This window comes from Pseudonaja textilis, chromosome 1 (genome assembly GCF_049901715.1).
Source record: "Pseudonaja textilis isolate UNSWEBS1 chromosome 1, rPseTex1.2, whole genome shotgun sequence".
NCBI classification, from domain to species: Eukaryota; Metazoa; Chordata; class Lepidosauria; order Squamata; family Elapidae; genus Pseudonaja; species Pseudonaja textilis.
This window is the reverse complement of record NC_141990.1, coordinates 137,745,799-137,765,694: the sequence shown is the minus strand read 5'-3', so window position 1 is coordinate 137,765,694 and position 19,896 is coordinate 137,745,799.

The following is a 19,896-nucleotide window of genomic DNA, read 5'->3' as shown; positions in this document are numbered from 1 at the left end:
CCCCATCAAGTGATAAGCATGTACAGACCTTTCAACAAAAGAAACATAAAAAAAACATTAAAAAAATCCTTTGTAAAATTTTCCTGTAGCCATTTTTTTTGGTCTGCCATGTCATGTTATAACCTGACTACTTCCTCTTTGCTCCTTTTTCCTTAATTGCTGTCAGAAAATCTACACCACCTAGAACATTTGATCTCTTTTCTAACTGAAAAAGCATCTTGAAAGCACATCTTCCAAAACCCTTCTCCCAATTACAGTGAAAAGTGATACTGTTTTATCCCTTCAGACCTACTAACTTGCCTCCAAATTTTGATCCATTGTGCTGATAAAGGGTTTCAGTTGAATGTTTTCACATATTAACCTGGGATAACAGCTTACTTTTGTAGAACTTTAGAACTGGAAGAAGCTGCATAAGCCTTTCCTCTGCTCAGGGCAAACTTAAAACATTTATTTACTTGCTTATCCAATTTCGATGGGGCCCAAATCGATGAATCTGATTTTTTTTACCACCGGTTCTGTGGGCATGGCTTGGTGGGTATGCTTTGCATGCTCATGCGTGTGTGCAGATGAGTGGCAATCTGCTGTGCCGCACGAAGCAACTGAGCTTCAAAACCAGGAAATAAAGGTCAGTATAGAGCCAGGGCAGGTGGGCCCACCAGCTGATCATCGAAGTGAACTGGTTAGCTCACAGATAATCCTCAGAGATACTGGTTCGGCCAAACCGGTAGAATACCACCACTGAATCCGATGTATTGATGACAGAAACATTACAATGCATAAAAAGAGATCCTGGCTGTCTGGGAGAACAATTCAACCAATTATAAACTAAATATAATTAAAGAGAGCTTCACAACCACCAAACCACACGACCTGCGAAAACAATCAGATGTTTAATGGGTTCATGAATGTCCTATGGGTGGGAGCTGCCTAAATCTCTTAGGAGTGGGAGGTGCTGCAACAGAATAGGACTGCTTTTGGATCCTGTACAATAAACCTGTTCAATTGATGGGGACCCAGAACACACTTAGCCTTATTGATTGTATAAACACTTGGAGATCAGCAGTCCCTTATAAAGCCAGGACCTATATCATGAAGGGCTTTAAACATGAAACCAGAACCTTGAAATGCACCCTGGTAAGTGTCCAACTAGCTTCTGTGTAGCTTCCAACCCCCGGTGAACGAGAGCCTCCCACTTCTCTTGTAATTAGTTCCATTATCTTCTTATTCAGAAGTATGCTATTCTCTGTGTGTACACCAAAATAAATTAGCCACAGCCACACGCTTAGGTATCTCTGTTGCTAAGTTCCTATAGTCTCTAGGCAATCTACCACATCTACGAAGGGAAATGCTCTACTGACAAGCAAAGTCAATGGGGAAGCCAGGCTCACTTAACAGCTTCATTATTAATTTAACAAAAACAGTGGTTCGCTTAATAAAGTTGGCAAGAAAAGTCATAAAATGGGACAAAACTCACTTAACAAATTTCTCACTTAGCCACATAAATCTGGGCTCAATTGTGGTAAGTCAAGGACTACCTGTACATATAAAATCTGGGCCCCATGACTTCCATGGGATTGAAAATTGGCAAGAGCAAATTTTAGGTTGCTTCAAGTGCTGTCTTACCATCCCCTAGAGGTTCAGAAAACTGGTCCCATCTTAGCCCTCTAGAGAAGCTAGGTTGACTGATTCCTCCTTCGGCTGCTGGGCATCAGAGAGACTGGTCCCACCCTAGCCCTCTGAGGGCTGGCTACACTGGTCCTATCATTGACTGCTGGAGAGTGGTCAGCCACAATCAAGTTGTCAGGAAGTCAGAAGTTGCTTCCTCTCCCACTACTATTTTGCCCTTGGTCATTCTTTTTTTCTTGATACAATTGTCTAATACAGTGGTAGTCAACCTGGTCCCTACCGCCCACTAGTGGGCATTCCAGCTTTCATGGTGGGTAGTAGAGGTTTGTGCCCTACTACTTTATAAATCACCATTACTGTGGAACCGGTGGGCGGTTAGAGAACATTTTACTACTAACAGAAATAGAAAAGTGGGCAGTAGGTATAAAAAGGTTGACTACCCCTGGTCTAATAGGTTATAATTAGTCTAACCCTAAATCTCCACACACCCCAAATGCATTCCTTAAAAGACTAATCCTTCTGGTCCTTTAAGGGGGTGTGATCAGATATCTGGAGGGAAGCAATTCCCTGACAGGACTATTTGGGGTGGGATTCAAATTTCTTAACAACCGGATCTGTGGACGGGGCCTAATTTGTGAGCGTGGCTTGGTGGTCACGTGACTGGGTGGGCATGGCTTGTGTGTAAATATTCATGTAAATACTTTTTTTTTTAAAAAAGAGCAACTTTTACCCAAAATCAGGCAAAGCAAGCAGGCAGATTGAGTTGCTTGCAGAATCACAGAGTCACTCACAGATCTACCTTTCTGCAATCTGCTGCCTGTGTCTGCATTGAAAAATAGAAGCTTCAGTCCTAAGGAAGGTTCAGCTCTGCTTTCAGGCCACTTCCCCCCCACCCAACCCAACCCCCTGAATACCACCCCTGACTAGGCCTCAGGTAAGCCTCCTGGGTGAAGGCAAAGCAGTACAACAGTGATTTAGATTAGAAAGCAAGAAATCTGACAACTTCCTGCTTTCTAGCTAATCTAAATTGCGTGGCACAGCTGATAGTCGGAACAGCTGTTCATCAAGGGAAAAAAGGGAAAATAGCAACTTACCAAAAATTAAGTGAAGGCACAACACAGGCAAGTTGGATGTCGTGCATGTGAGATAAGGAGTGACTGGGTAGGGAGGCGCAGGTGGTGAGGGAGGGGCCAGCCAGTGGCGCGATTTGCCGGTTCTCCGAACTGCACAGAATCATAACAACCGGTTCTATAGAACTGGTCCGAATCGGTAGAATCTTACCCCTGGGACTATTACTGATAAATGTCAGTTCCCAGTCTTCGTAGATGAAATTTCCTCAAAAACCAAAGCATCAGCAAGCTCTTGCTTTCTGGTCTAATTAGATGGGCAGAAGTAGAGGCAGAAATCCCAGTCCTGAATCTGGATAGCCTGGATCAATTCTTATTTCTTAAGATTAACCCAATTCCCTCCTTCTTTCCAATTCTCTAATCATGTTGATTTCTTTCTCTGTACCCAAGATAATTTCTTTGATTTGTTTTGTCAACTCTGATGCCAAAATGCAACTCTTGTGGTGGAACAAAGTAGTGCAAGATATAAAGAGCCGTTACTTTCCATGGTTGAAAAATCTTATTTCTGTGGATGGAATTTTAATTTGCCTTTGTTGGTTTAGCAATTCACTGCTAACTCAGACTGTGATCAAGTGGACTAATTATATATACCAGTTTAATTTATTTATTATTACTTATCAAGTACAGATAATTGACTTACCACAATTGAGCCCAAAATTTTTGTTGCTAAGTGAAACATTTGTTAAGCGAATTTTGCTCCATTTTATGACCTTTCTTGCCATCGTTGTTAATTAAATCACTGCAGTTGTTGAATTAGTAACAACTAATTGTAAAGTGAATCTGGCTTTCCCATTGACTTTGCTTGTCATAAGGCCGTAAAAAAAGATCACGTGATCCTGGGACACCACAACAGTCATAATGTGAGTCAGTTTCCAAGTGTCTGAATTTTGATCATGTGACCCTGGGAATGCTGCAACGGTTGTGTGAAAAACCGTCATGTCACTTTTCAGAGCCGTAACTTTGAATGGTCACTAGGTGAACTGTTGTAAGTCAAGGGCTTCTTATATCTATACTTTTGATTTCCTTTTCCTAAAGGTAATACTTTTACACTTGGTATTCTTATCCTGTCTTATGCAACAGACATGTGAAGTAAGCTCTGTTCAAGTCATTTGTATTTATTTCTGAATAGACAGACGATACCACCAATAAGTAATTCCCTTTGAATTCTGGGATTTATTTCTGAAGATGCAGACTGTGCTGTTCATCTCACCAAATGTGGCATTCTGAGTAGTTTTCTGTAGACATTCTAGAACAAGGGTGTCAAACTCGTGGCCTGCAGGCCAGATATGGCCCGTCGGATGCTTAGATCTGGCCCACGGGGGCTGTCCTGGTGCATGCCTCTGCCAGCAAAAACGGGGCTCTGGAGGACTGCACATGGCCCCCACTAAGGTCCATTTTCACTGGCAGAGGGTTGTAAGAGGCTGTCCTAGCCAAAAACAGAGCCCCACAAGCTCCACTGTTACTGGCAGAGAGTTTCAGGAGGCCGTCCCAGTCAAAAATAGATCTTGCGAGGGCTGCACGCAGTTCCGAGCTCTGTTTTCACTGGCAGAGGATTTGCAGGAGGCAGCCCCAGCTGAAAATGGAGATTGGGAGCATGTTTTCGCTGACAGAGCGCTTTGGCCACCACAGGTACCCCCGACATGAGTGACGTCAAGATGGCCACGTCCAACCCCCCCCCCCGAGGTCAAACACAACCCTGAAGTGGCCCTCAATGAAATTGAGTTTGACAACCCTGTTTTAGAACTACAAAAGTATTCATTACATTTTACCTCAGGCCCAGATACATATCTATATGGATTATTTCAGAATTATGTTTTTATTTGCGGAAGAATAACTTACTCCCGCATTGAGATTTATAATAGGAAATATATTCTGTGTGCTTCTCAAAAGGTAACTGGCTTTTTTCAAATACGAAACCTCATACCCTAAAGAGGCAATGCTTTTTGCAGAGAATACTTTTGGCAGCTTAAAGAGTGAGATGTAACTGAGTGAGAAGAGATATTATAATTGGCAGCCAGACAAAAATAAAGGCTTTTTAAAAATCCCGCTTACACCTGAAAGCCCTCATGTTTTGAATAATACCCTGACGGTGCAATTTGAAGCAGTTCTAAACATTTGAAGGGGAAAAAAAGAGCAAGAATGCTTAGTTGTTTCTGTATGTTATGTATCTTTCATTCATCAAGCTATACTATGGGGATACTTGTTGAAGCAGCAATATTTCCTTCTAAGAATTAAATTTAGAAACAGGGTGTCAGGAAATGAGTTGATTTCCAGGTTGAGCTACCTTAATTCTTTTCTACTTAAGGTGATGGAAAAAATTAAATTCCAAGAGTATTTCAAATAAATGCAAATCAGCTTCTTTGCCATTCTTTGCTTTTCATGTTGCTTTTTTTCCAAGCCGATCTTATATGTATCTGTCACCTGGCAAAACAGCTTAAGCAATCTAGACAGCAGGGTATTATTTTTCAGAATGGAGCTGTTGTTTGCTATAGAGGAAAATGGCCTTATTCCACCCAGTCTCACAGCAACCACCAGCACCTTCAGGTCTGCTGTGACTGGCCAAAGATCTAAGAATTTCTCTGAATATTAAACAGTGTTCAAATATCCTAAGCAGAACCCAGAAAAAGAAGCAAAGTTTGCTCTGTAAGTGGTCATTCCACAGAAGGCGAGCGCTGTGGTTGTTTTTCTAGGTTCAGCAAATTGTCTTATTCTGTTTCAGAATAATATATTTTAAAATATCAACTTTAAGCAAAACATAGCCAGTGTGATGCAGACCAAAGGCTGGATAAAATCAAAGGCATTTGCCACAGTGATCATCTACATGCTTATGAGATCTTAAGACTGATCCAAGCCACTCGGAGAGTTTCATAGGTAGACAAAGATTTGAACTGAATCTCTCCAGAAAAAGTTCTAAGTATCATACTCTGATTTTTTTGAAACAGTGTCTGCATCGGGTGCTTTTAAGACTAATACTGAGCTCCTAATAAAAAGATATGTCCAGATATATACATGGGTTGCTGCTGTAGTTCTAATGTAAGATCTAATGTGGTTCCTCCTTGTAAATTGCTCTCTTCTGTTAGTCAATTTTATTTTACTCTAGAATGATAGAGGATTCTATTATTTTTCCAGCTGGTTGAGATTCTAAGCACAAGAGTACTAAGAATTAGGGGTGTTGATTAAAAATTAATCAGTAGTTTTTAAAAAGTATTTAGCATTAAATAACGTGGAACAGACTTATCTCAGGCACATGGTATGCACTACAGTAGACTCCTCCAGAAGAATTTTGTTACTCTGTCTTCTCTGTCTGATGAACTCCAGATGACAGCTACAGTTTCCATCATTGGATGCTTGTTGGACATAAACGCTACCTAACCAACATGGATTGGCATCAAATTGGAGGAGATGATGTCCAAACCCTTCCGTGTACCTCCCATCCTTTCAAAAAGTAGCATCATTGCTACTTATCTGCCCATGTGCTTAATGGATGGCTCTGCTTTTTATCGATGTATTGCAGCCTTGTTTCTAATTTACTGATCTTTGGTCTTACAATTTGATTTGGTTTCTGAGAAAGGATTGTGTTTACTTTCTCAGGCTTTCACTCATTACACATTTAATATATTTTTGGCTCTTTAAAGTTACTTGTGTAAAAACCACATTGGGTTACTCAGTTTTGCTTTTTTTTTTTTTTTGCTGCTTTCCCCCCCCTTTCTTTTGCATTTCTTCTGATTCTCCTTCTCCTTTCTTGACAGTAAAAATTCAGACTTGAAGAAATTTGATTTTCCTACTACCCATTTCTATGCATCACATCCAGGCTAGTAGTAGTTACTATCAAAGTATGTGTTTTGAGTATACGTACATGTTGCGCGTGTAATGGAATCCTTGTTCATTTTTAAGATAATACCATTGTCAGGGTTCCAACGGATGCCTGTTTGCTATGAATAACCAACTCGGGATGGCAGATTATTTGTGTCAGAAATTTTTGACATTTATTTTACACACATACACACACACAATTTTTTACTGTGCATTTTAAATATAAATATCTGCAATTTATACACAAATAATGGAAGTATTTGCCAGTTTAAAATGTAAAAGATTGAGTCTAATGGTAAATAACAGTGATAATGAACAACTGGGGTAGAAAAACAAATCTACGATTTAAGTATATTCTTCACAGTGACTGGGACTGCTAAATCAATTGAAATCTAACCATGCCACTTTTGCATAATTTATTGCTGATTCCATTCTCTTTTGCTGTTAATTTGGGGATTTTAAAATTTTAAACAAGCCTTAATATGTTTATATTTTTCTTCAAACTACATTGCTTAAACGCATGTTCTCACTAAAAATATTTTTGATGTATTTGAAAAGTATGCTGTAAAAGTATGCTGCAGGAGAATATCTAAACAGTGCGCAAAAATACATGATGTGAGTGGTAATTACATAGAAAAAATATGTATATTATGGGAAAAGTGCATTCAGAAAATGTAATGCTTTGTTTTAAAGTTCTGTAAACTTTAAAACAAATTGATAGGGAAATGGAATGAAGCCAATACAAGAAACTGAAACTTAGTGTATACAGTGCGTAGTATTAATAAAATATGCACAGAAATGTGTATGATGGGCAGGTATTGTACACTGAAGCCCTCATCCCGTAAAGTAGATAAATCTTAATCATAAAAAAAGTTTACACTTAATAGTGGAGATCTGTAAATATTTTCATGAAAGATATAGGAAAGAAATATTAAAATACCAGTATAAGTACTTGACAAAGGGGACAAAGGGAAAGATTTGGAAATCCCAGGGGTGTCCACAGAGGCGAGGTGTCACGAACTGCAAGATGATGGATATGGTATTACAATTCAAGCCCCAACCTCTATGCTCTTAGAATAAGACAAGACCATGGATCTTCAGACCATAGCTACCATCTCACAGATTTCAATGCTGCTGGCAAATCCCATTTGTGTTGCCTTCACCATATGGAAGGAAAGAATATGTTTATCATACTATTTTAAAAATTTCTCAAGGACGAAACAATTCCCTTTTAAAACCCAGTATTTACTTCCATCATTTTTTTTTCAGCTACCTTTTGAGCTGTCCTGGACAAAACCTCTAGTCTTTTTATTGCTGCCTCTGTTTATTCTATTTTTCTTTCTAAATGAGCTCACAGATGACTGGTGCTACAACTTGTTCCCTTGGCGAATCTTCAAGATAGCTTAGAAAGCCATGCCTTCATCTTCTTTGCTTTCCCGAGATCTTTTCACGTTGCTTGAGAATGACGGGATTTTAAATTCTAGAATTTCTGTATTTGGTTGAGTGCGAAGCCCTTCAGCAATGCATTCTGATCAACACATAGTCATTAAGAATGACTTCATTAGAACTAAACAGTGTATCAGACCAAGATGAGAAAATGCACATAAAAAACCAGTCCCTGTAATAATAAAGTTAACTCTATGAATGTTAAGTAAAACTGGTTATCAACAAAAAGGTAAAGATTCCTACAGCTGTGGAACTCAGGCACTCAGCTGAATCAGAGTTTCTGATTGGGGACAGGGTTTTAAACATCAAAGAAAGTCATTTGCAATTCTTTGCATTATCCAGAACATGCATGGATTTCTTTACAGACGCAAGCATGTAAGGATGGGCTCATGAGCATACTCCAATTCCCATACACATGTTAGTCCTGGGCATGAGCAGAGGAACACCCCTCTAAGCCTGAAATAAAATAAAATATCCTTAGAGGATATAGACATGAAAAAGTCACACTTTTTAGTTTGTTCGTTTGTGCGTGCATAAAATGCATACTTCAACCCTTACCTGTTATTTCTCCATCCCTCTGAATGTATTACATAGTGAAACCCCTGAATTCTCAAACGATCACCCTTAAGGCTCAAGGAAAACCTCACAGGCACAAAGCAATCACAATGATGGGGGCCAGATATCCCGAGGAGACACTCAATTAGGTTTCTATTCCCCGTGGGCTAAACTAACTATTATTAATTCAGTGCCTGAAGTATTACAAATGTGCCCCATTAGAGCAATACACCATCTGGCTAGACTCATTGTGTAGCAAGCCAGCTCATTCCAACGAGTCAGACTCAGACTCCTTGCTATTTTTTAAGTATTGGCAGAAGCCATTGGCGCATTACCCAGAAATAATACTAATAATAAAAAATAAAGAGCGAGAACAATCATTAATAAGCAAAGTCACAATTTTGGAACAGTGCTAGCCAGCAAACATGGCAATGCTCAGGGTGCAATGAGCCAATAGGGGCAAATCCCAAGCAAAATTTGACCAGAACATTATAAAATGGTGGAAACAAAAATGGAATTAAATAGTAGGAGAAAAAGAGAAAATGCTGTGTTCCTCTCACTCTGGGATTTCCACTGAAACTGTCTTCTCTTCTTATTTTTTTTTTGAGTGGGTTGGTTAAAGGCTTGCTCTGCACACAGCTTAGCCACATGGAAGGCAGCTTTTTGAAAGCAATTTAGAGGAAAAATGCTGGTGGCAGGAGGGTTTTAATTCCTTTCTCCTGTCTGCTCCTTCCTTCCTTCTATTCCAGAACAAGAATGGGCCATCATTATGTATGGTAGCCCTAGGCTACCAACCAACCCCTTCCTCATATGCATATATGTAGTGAAGGACACAATAATATGGCCCTTCTCCCATCCCCACATTTTCCATGTCACCCTGGCTGCAGAACATACTCTCTGAAAAAGTGATAAAGAAAAAAAGGAGATTGCAACTCGTATCTACCCCAGATGCTCTCTTTGATGCAAAGAGCTCGGCTTTAGTCTAACCATACTAGGACCTTCTGCTGACCTGCATGAATTGGTGTACAAAAAACAAGGAACATTTGATCTTTAAAGATGACAGAATATGGCGAACAGATTCAAGAAGCATTTGCTCCGCTTCCCTCATATAGCATTTTATAAGATGTACACCATTCCAGCCCTATTGACCTACCTCTCAGTGCTATGATAAAAGTGGTTAAAACTCTGAAGTCTGAAATGCCAGTGGATTGTATTGCTACTCCATCCTATAAAAAAACCCCTTCCTTCAAACATAAACCTAGCATTTATTATGATGACATCTAGTCATACTAGAGCAGTGTTTCTCAACACTTAGCAGTTTAAAGATGTATGGACTTCAACTCCCAGAATTTCCCAACCAGCAACCATTTTGAAGAGGCATGTACTTATGAGCTCCCTTCCATTGTATCCCAGCCCACTGCAGAGGCAGCCTGAAATTATTTTATGTTGCTCTAGTATTAAAGTACTGTTTCCCCTTTAATTGTACATAAATCTGGCTGCACAGTCTAGAACAAAGATCCCCAACCCCTGGCTGCAGCTCACTACCAGACTGTGGCCTATTTGGAATCGGGCCGCATGAGCATGTGCATGCAGCTCGATTTATACAAGTTGATCTGTGCATCCATGTGCACATGGGTCGGCCAACCACTCACGGGGCCTGGTTCCCTTCTCCCCAGCCTCAGTTAGGCTGCCAAGTCACAAGGTTGGAAACCATTGGTCTAGAACAGGGGTCTCCAAACTTGGCAACTTGAAGACTTGTGGACTTCAACTCCCAGAATTCCTCAGCCAGCTTTGCTTTGCTGGCTGAGGAAATCTGGGAGTTGAAATCCACAGGTGTTAAAGTTGTCAAGGTTGGAGACCCCTGGTCTAGAATGCTTTGATATTGCTGGTGGCCATAATGTACTATTCCTTGGCTTTGGGGAGGGGCACAATTTATGCCAGTCAGCAGAAGGGTGGGAGCCATGGACCTTGTGAGAAGTCCTGGTGCTTCTCCATCTGATCTGGAAAAATGCAGACCATCACTACAGCCTAGATGGAATATCCCCAAAGTTAAACAACATTGGGTTTAATTCTGCTCTCAAGACTGATGTTGCCAAAAGGTGAATAGCCACTCCTTGATTATACAAGAGAAAGAGAAGGAAGCACTCATTTGTCAACATTATAATTTATAGGGATGAGTATCAGGCTTTCAAATACTGTAAAGGATTGCTTGTTTCTGAAATGATGCTTGTACTTGGTTAAGAAAAAGTTTTCAAAATTAATGTAGTTGCTATTTAAACAGTGTTTTTGAGAGGTTAAGATAATGGAGGAATACAACCATATCATTATGTATCTTTGAAGGGAAAATGGTTTTCACTCACTTGTTACTGTAATGGATGTCAATGTCCTATACAACAGAAAACGTTCCCTGTTTCTTTTTGTTTATATATAACATTATATAATATAATGCAATATAATATAATGTTTTGTGCAGACAATACTGCTTTGTCTATAAGCGTCCTCAGTTGGTTTCACATTATAGTTTTCAAAATTGCAAGCCTTTCACCATGTTGGCTGAGAATTCAGGAGCTGAGGTTCCAAATTTGGAGTGTCCAACATTGTTTTCACTCATTTCTTACAGTAATGGATGACAATGTCCTATATAACAAAAATGTTCCCAGTTTCTTCTTGTTTATATATAAACTGCATTACAATTGTGAAGATACATGTCACATACCTTCTTCCATATCACTAGGTAATATATTTATACATAGTACTGCTAAAGAAAACTTTTCAAATTATAGTTTCTCTTTTTTCAATTGCTGTAGCATTCCACTTTAAGTTTAATGCTTTAAAAGTTCAAAATGATCAAATCTACATGCAAAGCAGTGGTGGGATTCAAAAATTTTTTACTGCCGGTTCTGTGGGCATGGCTTGGTGAGTGTGGCTTGGTGGGCATGGCATGGGAAGGATACTGCAAAATCTCCATTCCCGCCCCACTCCAGGGGAAGGATACTGCAAAATCTCCATTCCCGCCCCACTCCAGGGGAAGGATACTGCAAAATCTCTATTTCCACCCCACTCCTGGGGGAAGGTTACTGCAACATTCCCATTCCCCACCCCACTGACCTGCTTTCCAGCTCCGTTCTCCTGTGCAGGGCAACAAAAGACCCAGCCAATCAGCTGGGACTCAGGAGGCAGAGAATAGATGGGGGAGGGGCCAGTCAGAGGTGGTATTTGCCAGTTCTCTGAACTACTCAAAGTTTCTGCCACCGGTTCTCCAGAACTGGTCAGATCCTGCTGAATACCAGCTCTGATGCAAAGGAAGAAGGCCTCTTATCCTTAATCGGTTCTGAAGGTAAGCATCCTATAAACTATGTCTTTCTGTATCTCCAGTTCACTCTTCAAACTCTGCCTTTCCTAAGGCTGCAACCCACCATCTGCATAACCTTCATTCTTCCCATTTCTACACTTATTATCACAGAAGTTTTCCTCCAACTGTCTCCTCCGGAACTCTCTTATTGTTCTGCCAATTTTGGAACTCTAATCCAACAACTCTGAAGCAAGGCATGCTGACTTCAAGCAGCAGGAAACCTAGGCCAGTGCCCCACCAGTTGCCTTCTGGATCAAGGTCAGAGTGACATCATCGGTCACCAGTGTTGGAGAAACAGCATGCAAACAGTGAAGATGCCTGAACTATGTCACAATATTGGGATCAAAAGAAACATATTGCAAATATTATAATAAGCCCAGTGATTTCATTTGAAAGAAAATTATTTGAAGTCACAAACATCTGCCCAAAAGTCCAAGGAGATTAGAAATGTCCAGTTATGAAAACATTCCAATTAAGGCCTTGGAATGCCTGGAATATTTTTCTGGCTATATAAGTTTGACACAACTGATAACAATTGCGATATATTCCCTTTATGTGAATTCTTTTGTCAGAAGACGATATAGGTAAACATAAGCTACCTTTTTATTTTAAACTATTAACTTAATGGAAGAATAGCTGGTGTACAATTAAACAGTTGGATTAGCAGGCATTAGTGTTATGTTTTAAAAAGAAAAAATTTAAATATTTTCGAAACTAAATTACAATATAAAGAAGTGCAGTGATTTAAAACAGAAGCATCCCTTGATGTTTTAAATTTTAGTAATTAACAAATAAAACACAATGTTGTCTTGAATTGGGACTGCTAACATTTGTTTTACAAAGATGTATTGTATCTGCAATTTTGGATCAAAAGAAGGCATTCCTATTAAATTCAATGCGGTTTACTTCTTGCATAGATACTGTATCAGATGCACCAGATTATGTTACATACTAGTTGCTAGAAATGAATTCTAACCATTTACAATTCTTGGGAATTTCATTGATGGAAATCAAGTTGCCATTAAGACATTTGCAATAAGCCAGGAATGGGGAACAGGATAAAAGACAGATAATAGACACAAAAAAGCAAAGATCTACTGAAGAAGGAAGACATCACAAACAGACAGTATGAATACACAGACAAAACATACACAGAGGAAATATGAATACACAGAGGAAATACACAAAAGAATACCAGAATTGATAGCTTTGTCCTTTGAAACACAGCCTGGCATTCTGGAAAGAAAAGTTAAGTAGAGCCTTAAAAATATTGCTAATTATAAAAACAGAAAACAAACGAAACAAAAATACAGAATGCCTAAAATACAAGCAGAGCTGTTCAAAAACTTTCAGGAAGATGGAGTTAAAGTTCTGTTTGCAGTTTGTAAACAAGCATGGAAAATATTGAATTATATTTCAGTAGAAAAGAGAAAGCAGTGCTAAAAAGTGCTTGAATTACTTGTGTTTATTGCAACAAGCTGCAGTAAGACACTTGCTTGCATAGTCGGAATCCATGAAAGTAGCTAGTTTTATGGGATTCCCCATGTCAGGCCTCATAAACAAACCCAGGAAGCTGGAACATTCTATACATTTCATGATTAAGTTTTTCATCATTGCCACATTTTTCTTACTCTGGTCTGTATAACTGGTTTTGGTAAAAACATGCATGGTACTGATGCAATAAATGGAACCTGAAAGCAGACTTCCCACTTAATATCCTCAAACTTACAGTTGATGAGCTGCTGTCCAGGATGTTCCAATTTGTTCAGGCCACATAGCATGTTTGCTAAAATATTTTTCATTTGCAAAAATAGTTTATTTTAAAAAATTGTAATTCATACAAACAAACATTGGATAAGGAACGTTATGGAAACTTGGTCCAACTAAGGAGGGGTGTGTGTGTGACCTAAACTAATTTGAGAAATGCTTCTTTATCCATTTCCAATAGGTGCATGGCCAGCATGAGGTTTATTTGACCATATTAGCAAACATTTTAAATGTTTGTACTGTACAGATTTCCCAATCATTCATGTACTGTGTATTATTTTGGAGGCTGATTACTCAGGAGGATAGAGATATCTCAATAGATCTCAACTTCTTAAAGTTATTTTATTTATTTATTTTTGTATTTGAAACAATGGTTTCATTTCCATGGGAATCTGGATAGGATCCCAATACAATTTTGATTAAACAAAATACTTGTGGAAATTCTCTGATTCATGGAGGTCCACAGATGAACAGAAGGGAAGGCTTCCTTTCTTGTTTCCATATTCTTTTATAGTACAAGGAAAGGAGTGGTTGCGGGTTTCCTTTTAAGTTACAGCGGTGTTTTGCCTCTTACATCCAATCAGAGGTGGCATTCAACAGGTTCTGACCAGTTCTGGAGGACCGGTAGCGGAAATTTTGATTAGTTTGAAGAACCAGCAAACACCACCTCTGACTGGAGATTTTACAGTATCCTTCCCTTGCCACGCCCACCAAGCCACGCCCACAGAACCGGTAGTAAAAAAAAAAATTTGAATCCCACCACTGCACCCAGCACATTCAATTCTCAGCTATTGAAACATCTGCTAATAGTTTTGAAAAATCCAGAATAATTTCTCTTTATATTTCATTATTTTCTACCAGCAATTTGGATCCAGAACATAGATTAAGTAAAGTGGAACTTCTTCATTCTAACTGCATCGTAAAGATGCCGCAAGACAATCAATATATATATATATATATATATATATATATATATATATACACATGAAAGATTGACTTTGCGATTTGCTGATTAGATAAGTTTGTTGTTTTAGAGTTGTGGATGTACTGTACTATTTTTATTCTACTGCACTGAAAAAAGTTGGAGGTTAACACTTTTCTCTTCTTTTGATCCCATACTCCACACTTCTATTTCCCTCATTTCCCTTCCTCATCTTCTTGCTATCTTTATTTTCATTTTCATTTTATAATTTGAAATTTTAATGTAAAAAATTATTATAAAAACAAAGGATTCCCTTTTGATAACCAAGCCTAAATGCATTCTTAAGCAATATGCTGCAACTTATCAGGTACAGAATTCAGTACAAAGTTAATTTTATCAAAATGGATCTCAGCATTGCCCTCTCCTTTCCATTTGATCTTTAAGTATTGTCGACTGCAACGATGTTTAGAAATCTAAGCAGCCTGATTGGCTGCCTACTGGAAGTCACTCACTAACCAGATCAAAATATCCCATGTGAAACAATGCAGAAGCGAATGCCTGCTCCCTTTCAAAGTTAGGAAGGGAGTTTGGAGATAAAATCCATGTGAAAATCTCAGCATGGGGCAAGCGGGTATTTTGCTCCATTCATATGAATTACTGTCATGTTATATCAACTAGCTGAGCGATGTTTTAAAGTCAAAGAATGCAGCAGAAGCCATTACTGCTCAATAGAAGGCAAGATTGTGATGAACACGTCCATAGAGGGAGAAGAAAGGATCCAATGAAATATAAATGGGAAAGTTGGGTTGAATTTGATCTCCATTGTTCCGGTACTTGCTATTATTGTGTGTGAAACCTCTTATAATAATTAAGGATCCTCACATGAAGGAAAATATTTCAAATATATCCCACCTACGATATTCCTCTTCTACCATTTGTATTTAACCAGGCAGGTGTTTAAAATGTAAGACCTATTTAGACCTTGTGAATGATTTCTTAATGTGAAATCTCATTTTTCCCAAAATACCTTCAAAGGCATGATGTTAAAGGCCCATTAATTTCATATTAGGCTTAGCTTTCTTCTGATGTATGGGATTTGAGCTTGATTCAGATCCATAGATTTAATTCACACACTTCTGATCAGAATTTTCTTTTGGAACAGGCCAATCTAAAAGTTCCTGTGAGAAACACACAGCATTAAGAAAAAAATAGAAAATGCTGAGGGCAATCAATGGCTGCAGGATTTTCTTTATCCTTTGCTTTTCTTAGTCCAAGAGGTCTGATTTACTGTTTTGTATAGAAAACAAAGCTGCCGTCATTCCATGAAGCCATCAAATTATAAAAAGTTCCTATCAAATCATCAAGATGATCAAGATCATTCTCCTTCTTTGCACAATAGCCAACTGGATGCCAGTAAGTTCATATAATAGGGATGGTTCTGCTTTATCGAGAATTCCTAAGTGGAATTCAAAGATAAAGTAGGAATGAAGGGGCTGGCAGAAGGGATATGATGCAGCCAAGAAATTTTGGCTAGCAGGATCCAGAAGAAGAGCCTTTTCTGCCATGGCTCCTGCCCACTGGAACATCTTGCCCCTCCCCTGGTCCAATCCACTCCCACCCTTTGACTGTGCCAACCAGCTTGGGGTCCCAATGGGGGTATAGCATGTTTGATGTGGCTAATGGAGTAGATAACACTTCACTTGCCCCCTCTCCATCCTGCTCACTTTTATTGAATTTTAAATGTAAGATCCTTGTTAATCATGTATAGTACATTTTATTCAATGTCTATAAGCTGCATAGAACAGCCTTTGGCGAGACAGGTAGCATACAAGTTTGATAAAGATAGATTAGTTAGTTAGATAGATAGATAGATAGATAGATAGATAGATAGATAGATAGATAAATAGATAAATAGATAAATAGATAAATAGATAAATAGATAATAAATAAATGTATAAGACATGCTGTCAATAAAGAGCTGTATTTTAATTTTCCTGAGCATTTAGGATACCCTTACGAAAACCTTCAAAGATTAACAATATTACTTACTTTAATAGACAGAGCTTATATGTACAGCCCCTTTATGCAGTTTTGAATATACATCTTCTCAGTATGCCTTTCTATTACAAAATCTCCCTATAGTCCTCCTTTGTATAAATTTATCTGATTCAAGGATTTTAAAAGTTACTCAATGTAAAAGAACTCTTCCCCTCTCTCCCCCTCCCTCCCTCCCCCCCCTCTTTCTGTGAGAGTGGGTGGGAGAGAGAAAGGAGAGAGAGAGAGAGAGATTTTCCTTGATCAAAGAACCCACATTGTGAACAGTGGTTTCTGCATGGACGTACATCAACTCCTACTGCCAGCAAAGCAAAATGATTTCACTGTTTTGAATCACAGCAACGGCTGGCTTCACAGAGATACCTGTTAAGTAAACCACAACTTTCAAACTCTATGCAGGCACTTTTAGATCATCCTTAGGAAATTATAGAATTTTTGGATGCCTATTTTGCAGAGCAAAAGGGATTTTTGTTTACCTTTTCTCCTAGAAGAAAGAATGCTGGCGTATTTCAATATTGTCATTCGTACAAAGATTTTTATCCCTATTCTGAATCTGAAAGGTGTACTTATCTATCATAGTTGATAGCCATGAACAGAGCTAACAATCTTCCTCCTGGAATTTTGCCTAATTTACTTTTAACACCATTTGAATTTTGTAGCTATCCCTGATGTTTGGGACATTCAGCTTACGTTAAGAATTTTCTTCCCCCAGTCCTAAACACATTGCCATGAAAGCTTTGGTTTTTAGTGTTATGAGAAAGAGGGAGAGTTTTACCCACTTTTCCTCTTTCAATCATGCAGAACATCAAAATCTTGTATAATGTTCCCGATTAGTCATGTTCTTCCATCTACCCAACCCAAACCAAAAGAAAGTGGGGGGGACGACCCCTCAAACCTGCTAAAAAGCCTGAAGCAATGCAGGCTTTCTTCATAAAGAAGGTGAGCCAAACCAATGTATCATCTGGAAATTTGTCATTGCTTGCCTCCAACCAGGTAATTTATGAAAGTTAATAACTCCTGATCCCAGCGGAGCTCCAGAAAAAAAATGCATTCCTACTGAAAAAAATACAAGATGAGCAATATGTCCAGGTGTAAATACAAACACAAATCCAGTATGATGGAGGAACATATTTTACAAATCCACAGAGAGCTGAAGCTCCCCAAGAGCGAAGACAACACTAAATCACAAGGACGAACTTTGGCAAAGGCGCACATGGAAGGATGTGACCCATAGGAGCAAGACATGAAAGACACATTTAGTACCACCAGAGCTCAGGATCTAATACTGACCTCTTCTTCCTCTAGAGGAGGGACCTCCAAACTTGGCAACTTTAAGACTTGTGGTCTTTAATTCCCAGGTTTCCTCAGTCAACCTAAGTGCCACCTGGAGAAAAGAAAGGGTTATGGAAACAGGTGAGCCCCTCTGAAGGGGATACAGTGTAATTATGTGCAGTTAAATGTTCTGGCAACTCTCCTTTCCTCCTGATCCATGTGATAAATAACATGGCCAGAAAAGACCTTGAAATAATTTCTGGAGTTTATAAAATCTTGGGCCAGAAGGTGAAGAAAATGGGAGTAAAGGTAAGGCTTTTTTTTCCTCATCATTTCTTCCTGTTGTGGATCATGATACAAAAAAAGTGTATACAATCCTAGAAATCAATAACTGGCTATGTAAAATGTCACTGGGAAGGGCTGGATTGGATAACAAAAGCTTATGGTATCTTTAGAAGAGCCTCTGGGGAAGAGGTGGGATTCACCTTTCAGCAAGTGGAAAGGTGGTATTGGTCAAATGTCTCACCATATCCTTTAGAGTGGCATTAAAGAAAGGAATGGGGAAGGGGAAGAAGGAGAAGGAGAAGGAGAAGGAGAAGAAGAAGAAGAAGAAAGAAGAAGAAGAAGAAGAAGAAGAAGAAGAAGAAGAAGAAGAAGAAGAAGAAGAAGAAGAAGAAGAAGAAGAAGAAAGAAAGAAAGAAAGAAAGAAAGAAAGAAAGAAAGAAAGAAAGAAAGAAAGAAAGAAAGAAAAAAGAAAGAAAGGAAGGAAGGAAGAAAGAAAGAAAGAAAGAAAGAAAGAAAGAAAGAAAGGAAGGAAGGAAGGAAGGAAGGAAGGAAGGAAGGAAGGAAGGAAGGAAAGAAAGAGGACAAATCCTATGAATTCATAGGAAATTCCAGCACACAAAGAAGTATGTGGCATTCAAAAGCTCAGATGTTTTTACATCTGTCAGTGGAAATAAACTGGGATAGCTAGAGATTTTTACTTAAGAAAAGAAATAGAATTTGATCAGCATCACTTGATGGAATGATGGTCATGGCTGAAATACAAAACTGGAAGGACTGAGTTCCAGTGAATAGAATCCAGTGGAAAACAAATTCTTTAGGACCTTCTCTATCAGAGATGTAAGCTTAAAAACAAATTGCATAAAAATATGGCATGGCAGAGCCAGCTGGATTTTCCACCCTATTTACTAAAATGAAATTTCTTTTTCTATCTCTCTGTCTCTTCCACACATCTGAAGGCCCACCAATCAGCCATTTTCTCCACTAAATTTAGCATACTTGAAGTCATGCTGACTTTCCTCCTTCTCTTGTTCTTGTTGTGGATTGACTGCTTTCCCACAATCTTTGCATTCTAAACTTCCAAAATACAAAAGAACAACAGGCAGAAGTTTGGGAGGGAAAAAACAGAAAATGATGGCAAAGAAAGTATTGGAGCTTTAGCAAATTCCATTTTCTAATCCTGACTAACTTTTCTTGGAAGCCAGCCCCCCTGGGCAAATTTGATTTCAGAGATAATAAAGCCTTTTGGAGTTGCTCATAATTTTTTGTGATTATAAACATGTGTTCTAAAAACATAGAAATGCTGAAACATATTCAGTGAAGAGAAATCATTCATAAACTAAACAGTTCATGTGGAAAAAGGTGACCTGAGGAAATATTTTGTGTGTGTGTGTGTATTGTCAGGACTAGTAAAATGAAATAGAATCCTATGAATTCTCAAAGTAATGTTTCTGATATAAGCTTTTAAGACAGTAGAACAGAAAAATAATAATTGATTATAGTAGATTTCATCTTGATGGTCACTTTTGAACAAGAATGTTATAGAGGTTAAGACCCAGGATTCAGAAAATCTGGATCAGTTTCAAGGTTAAGTCAACAAGTTTCTTATATGTCTTACAAGAAATAAAATACCTTACAGAAGCTTATTATATTGGCTTATATAAATGGTTGGATATCAT